The 5,758-nt window shown below is 46.5% G+C and overlaps 1 pseudogene; it reads left to right on the forward strand.

The window, feature by feature from the left end:
* Positions 1–2,699: 2,699 nt before the first annotated feature.
* Positions 2,700–5,758, forward strand: part of LOC104395307 — a 196,184-nt pseudogene continuing 193,125 nt past the window's right edge.

The following is a 5,758-nucleotide window of genomic DNA, read 5'->3' on the forward strand; positions in this document are numbered from 1 at the left end:
GAAATTATATTTAATAAGCTGGACTTGTGAAGCTGTGCTGGCTGTGACTGATGACTGCATTGTCCTCCAGGTGTTTTTCAATACCTCCCAGAATAAACTTTTCCATAATTTTACCAGGCACTGAAGTTAAACTCACCAGCCTGTAGTTTCCAGGGTCCTTCTTCTTGCCCATCTTAAATATTGGGACAGCATTCACCAGTTTCCAGTCAACTGGGATCTCCCTAGATTCCTAGGACCTCCCAAAAAATAATTGCAAGCGTTCTGGCAATGAGAACAGCCAGCTCTTTGAGGATTCTTGGATGGATCCCATCAGGCTCAATGGACTTGCAGGGATCTAACTGTAGCAGCAGATCCCACACAAGTTCAGGGTTAGCTAAGGGTTGATCCTTGTTGCAGTCATGGTCCTCCAGTTCTGGGCATTGAGGCCCCTTTGGTCCATCATCAGTGTTGGAGACAGAGGCAAAGAATGCATTAAATACCTCTGTTTTGTCTATATCCCTGTTGGTGAGGTGACTGTCCTTATCCTGTAAAGGACCCATGTTGTTTCTACACTACCTTTTGCCATTAATATATTTGAAAAAACTCTTTTTATTGTCCCCCACAGTTCTGGCCAGTTTCAGCTCCATCTGAACTTTGGCCTCTCAAATTTTCTCTGCAGAGTGGCTAGCAGCATCTCTGTATTCTTTCCACATCACTTGACCTAGCTTCAACTGGGCATGCACCTTCCTTTTTTGCCTAATCAGCCAGAGCAGATCCCTGTTCAGCCAAGCTGGTCTTCTGCCTCATCTGCTTGACTTGTGATATTTTGGGATTGCCTGCTCATGTGCCCTTAGGAGGTGATATGTAAAGTGTGACCAGCAGTCAGGAACCCCAGCTACTGCAAATATGTTTTCCCAGGGTACTTGACTCAGAAGTTCCGTGAGCAACCTTAAGTCTGCTCTTCTTATGTTCAGTTTTGCTGGCAGTTTTCCTCTTGTCAACAGAGATTTTAAATTCAATCAGCTCCTGGTCACTGTGTCTGAGACAACCTCCAATCTCCACTTCATTCACAAGATCCCCTCTGTTGACAAGCAGAAGATCAAAGAAGGGCATTCTTCCTAATTGGCTCCCTTATGACCTGTTCCATAAAGCTGTCATCCAGGTGGCTTAGAAATCTTCTGTCCCAGGTTGTGCTAGTTGCATGTTTCTCCCAGTTGATTTCTGGCGAGTTGAAGCCCCCCATAAGGACAAGGGCGGTTGACTTGGAAGCATCCCTTAGTTCCTCAAAGAAGAGATTATCAGCATCCTCATCCTGGCCAGGATGTCTACAGTATATTCCCACAATGCCATCCACGTTATTTGTTTTTCCCTTGATTCTTACCTAAAGACTCTCAACTGTGCCATTGCCAACTGTGAGCTCCATACACTCTAGCCCTTCCATTACGTACAAAGCCAGACCCCCACCTCTTCTGCCCTGCCTGTCTCTCCTGAAGAGTCTATACCCATCCAACAGGGCACTCCAATCACAGGACTCATCCCACCAGGTTTCACTTATGCCAATAACAATAAACCTCTGGGACTGAGCCAAGGCTTTGAGCTCATCTTGCTCATTTCTCATGCTGTGTGCATTAGTGTAAAAAGACTTCAGGTGTGGTACATTGCAGCTAACACCTTGCAAAGCAGAATGAGGGTTCCCATTAGTGCTTGGTTCCTCAAGTTTTGCCACACCATCCCATTGCTCACCACTGGCAGCCCTGTTAGGTTGAACTATACATCACTGCTACCTGCTAATATAGGCTCAAGGGAGAGAAAATAGTTGAAAAATATGTTGTTAGGTATCTGTTTAGGTATCTGAAAAATTGCAACTGATGATGTCAAAGAACAGTAGATATTCTGTATTCTTTACTAATTTGGGGCTTATAAAAAGATTACTAAGAAAATTTTCAAACTATCATACATTACTACAACACAATTACAAATACTTATGATTTTCATTTTCACAAGCTCCAATACCATTACACCAATCTGTACTGATTCTGGATAAACAACACTAAAATCTTGCTCACCTATTGGAGAATTAGAAGAAGTGATTATCCTTTGATTAATGTGTGCTGTAGCCATATCATCACTGTGCTGAAGCAAACGGTACTGCAGTCATGTATGTATTGCTATAATGCAATAGGACCTTTGAATAGTGTGGATGGATGCAGCCTCTTGCTAGCCCCCTTCTGTGTGCAGAGACTAAAAGGACTAAGAGCTCTATACCTGGTTCACTCTTCCTGCATCAGTGCATGTCAAGTTGGCAGGAGTTGGCAGCTCTTGCAAGAGAGGTGGACATGGCTGGGGCATGGTACCAAGGCAATCATGGGACTTTGAAAACACTGCTATACTGCAAGCTCCACTTGGATCATGAGAAGTGAGGCCACTCCCTCTCCCATAAATAAGCTGCCCCAGAGAGCACCGAGCAACCTGGAGTGTGGGTTGAGCAAACAAAGGAGTGCTCAGGGCAGTTAGCACAGCAGTTAGCATGGGCAGGGTGCACAGGCAGAGTAATGATGTCTGCCAGCTCAGTTCAGAAGTAATAGTGTCTACCTGGCAGAGGAAGACCGTGCTCCCAGCACTCACCAAAATGGATGTGGGTACTCAGAAGGTTTCTCCCTTGGAAGGAGGTGGCTATCTAGGTCACAGACTGTTGGGAATGCCACAGCCTTTTGCTGACAATGGGGGGCAGCTCTAACCATGGCTGTGTCTGGTATAAGCAGGTTGATGACCTGCTCTGCCGTGTGGCACAGCTGCAAGATGAAGTGATGGAGCTCAGGGAGGATGTGAGCAGATTGAAGAGTATCAGGGAGAGCAATAGGGAATTAGGTGAGTATTTTCAAAGCCTGCTCTCCACAAAAATGGCTAGGGAGGCACACTTCATTAGTGGAGCACAGGATTCCTTATTGTCTCAAGGCTCCTTATCATCTCAGAAAGCTTCCCAGCCTTCCCAAGCTAACTTACAGGAGCAGGGACAATGGTGACCGGTCCCTGCCCAAAGTCATGAGCAGGGCAGACATGTTAACTTAAGAACTTCACTGCCTTCAGTGCTCTTGCAGAACACTATGGGGCCCTGCAGAAGGAAACAGCTAATAGTGGTGAGGACACCTTGCATGGGCCAGAAGTGCCACTGAGGCCAATTCGCCCTAGAGAAACTATCATAACTCAATCCAGAAAGAAAAATAGATGGGTCACTATTGTGGGTGACTCCATCCTGAGGGGTGCAGACCAGACATGCTTCATAGGGAAGTCTGCTGCCTCCCTAGAGCCTGGAAAAAGGATGTCATAAGCAAAATTCCCACCCTGGTGAGGCCTCCAGATTACTACCCACTTTTGTTCTTCCAGGTGGGCAGTGATGAAGTGGCAATGAGAACATCAGAAGCAATCAAGAGAAATTTCAGGGCTCTGGGGAAACTGGTTAATGGATCAAGAATGCAACTTGTGTTCTCCTCCATCCCTCTAATGGCAGTGATGGATGAGGGAACTAACAGGAAGAGCCAACAGGTAAGTTCATGACTCCAGGACTGGTGTCTTCAGCAGGGATTTGGGTTCTTTGATCATGGGTAACTACAAGACAGCAGGCCTGGCAACAAACGGTATACACCTGTCTGAGAGGGACAAAAGGATCTTGGGGCAGGAGTTAGCAGGGCTCATTGACAGAGCTTTAAAACAGATTGGAAAGGGGATAAAACTGTGCCTGCTGTAAATAATCTTGGGGATGCATGCCAGGGTTTGTAGGATGGTGTGGTAGAGAAGACTCTTGCTCTGCCACCTCAGTTGACAGAGGGCATAGAGATAGAAAGAGAATCAAAAAGGCAAGGGTTGTTGATGGTTTAGAAGCCATAGACCTGAGAAGAGTCAGGCAGGAATTAGGGCCCATGCTTACAAAAAGGTATTGAGATCGTTAACCCATCTGAGGTGCATCTATACCAATGCACACAGCATGAGCAATGAACAAGGGGAGCTAGAAGCTGTGATGCAGCAGGAAAACTATGACATAGTGGCTATCCCAGAAACGTGGTGGGATACCTCACATAGCTGGAGTGCCACAGCTGATGGCTACCAGCTCTTCTGGAGAGGCAGACAAAGGAGAGGTGTTGGGGTGTCCCTGTATATTAGGAATTATTATTAATGTCTAGAACTAGACTATAATGATGACAAGGTAGAGTGCATTTGGATCAGGATTAGGGACAAGGCTGATATTGCTGTGGGAGTTTGCTAAAGACCTCCCAGCCAGGGAAGTGAAGTGGCTAAACTGTTCTAGAAATACCTGAGTGAAATCTCATGGTTATTTGCCCTTGTTCTTGTGGAGGACTTCAACTTCCCTGGTGTCTGCTGTAACTACAACACAGCAGAGAGGGAACAGTCCCAGAGGGTCCTGGAATGTGTTGAAGATAACTTCTTAATGTAGCTAGACCTGTTCTTTGCTGGTAGATGTGATGCTTGGAGGCTGTCTTGGGCACAGTGACCACGAACTGTTGGAGTTCTGTATTCTTAGAGGTGCCAGGAGGGGGCTCCGCAAAACTGTAACCCTAGGCTTCCGAAGGTCTAACTTTAACTTGTTCAACACCCTGATTGCCAGAATCCCTTGGGATTCTGATCTGAAGGGTACAGGAGCCAAGGAAGGCTGGATGCTTTTTAAGAAAGAAGTCTTGAAGGAGCAGGAGCAGGCCGTCCCTATGTGCTGTGAGGTGAGCCGGGGGCACAGAAGACCAGCCTGGCTGAACAGGGAGCTTTGGCTGGTGCTCAGGGAGAAAAAGAGAATCTACGGCCTTTGGAGGAAGGGGCAGGCCACTCATAATGGCTACAAAAATGCTGTGAGACTATGCAGAGAGGGAATTAGAAAATCCAAAGGCCAGCTAGAAATTCATCTGGCCTCCATGGTGAAGAACAACACAAAAAGATTCTATAAATATACTAACAACAGAAGAAAGACCAGGAAGACCCTCCACCCAGTATTAGATGCAGGAGGAAACGTGGTGATGAATGATGAGGAAAAGGCTGATGTTCTTAATGTCTTCTTTGCCTCAGTCTTTAGTAATAGGACCATCTATGTTGAGGGAATCCAGATTCCTAAGCTAAGCTAGACAGGGACCAGGAGCAGAACGATTCCCCCACAATGCAGGAGGAGATGATCAGTGACCTGCTACACCACATAGGTATGCACAAAGCTAAGAGTGCTGAAAGAGCTGGTGGGGATGCTCAGCAAGCTGCTTTCCATCATTTATCAGTAGTCCTGTCTGACTGGGGACGTACCAGCAGATTGGAAACCAGCCAGTGTAACCCCCATATATAAGAAGGGATGGAAGGATGATCCAAGAAATTCCAGGCCTGTTAGTCTGACTTCAGTATCAGGGAATAGCTCATCCAGAGTACCACTATGCAGTACCTGTAGAACAACCTGGTGATCAGGCCCAGTCAGCATGAGCTCATGAAGGGCAGGTCCTGTTTGACTTCATCTCCTTCTATGACAGGGGGACCTGCTTTTTGGATGAGGGATGGGCTGTGGGTATTGTCTACCTTGACTTTAGCAAGGTCTTTGACAAGGTGCGGGGAACGGTCCATCTTCTTCCCCCCACATAAGACTAAACAAAGAATGCCTTTCAAGTCAGCAAAGCGAGAGTGACGCCTTTTCACTGATTCACTCAAGGACAGAATGAGCAGGCCTCTTACCCTACCAGGTAAGTGCATAGCAAAGAAGCAGCACAAGGGTTGTGATAGCTGGCAGAAATATAAACAA

This window comes from Chaetura pelagica, unplaced genomic scaffold (assembly GCF_000747805.2).
Source record: "Chaetura pelagica isolate M959 unplaced genomic scaffold, ChaPel_1.0 scaffold8, whole genome shotgun sequence".
Classification (NCBI taxonomy): Eukaryota; Metazoa; Chordata; class Aves; order Apodiformes; family Apodidae; genus Chaetura; species Chaetura pelagica.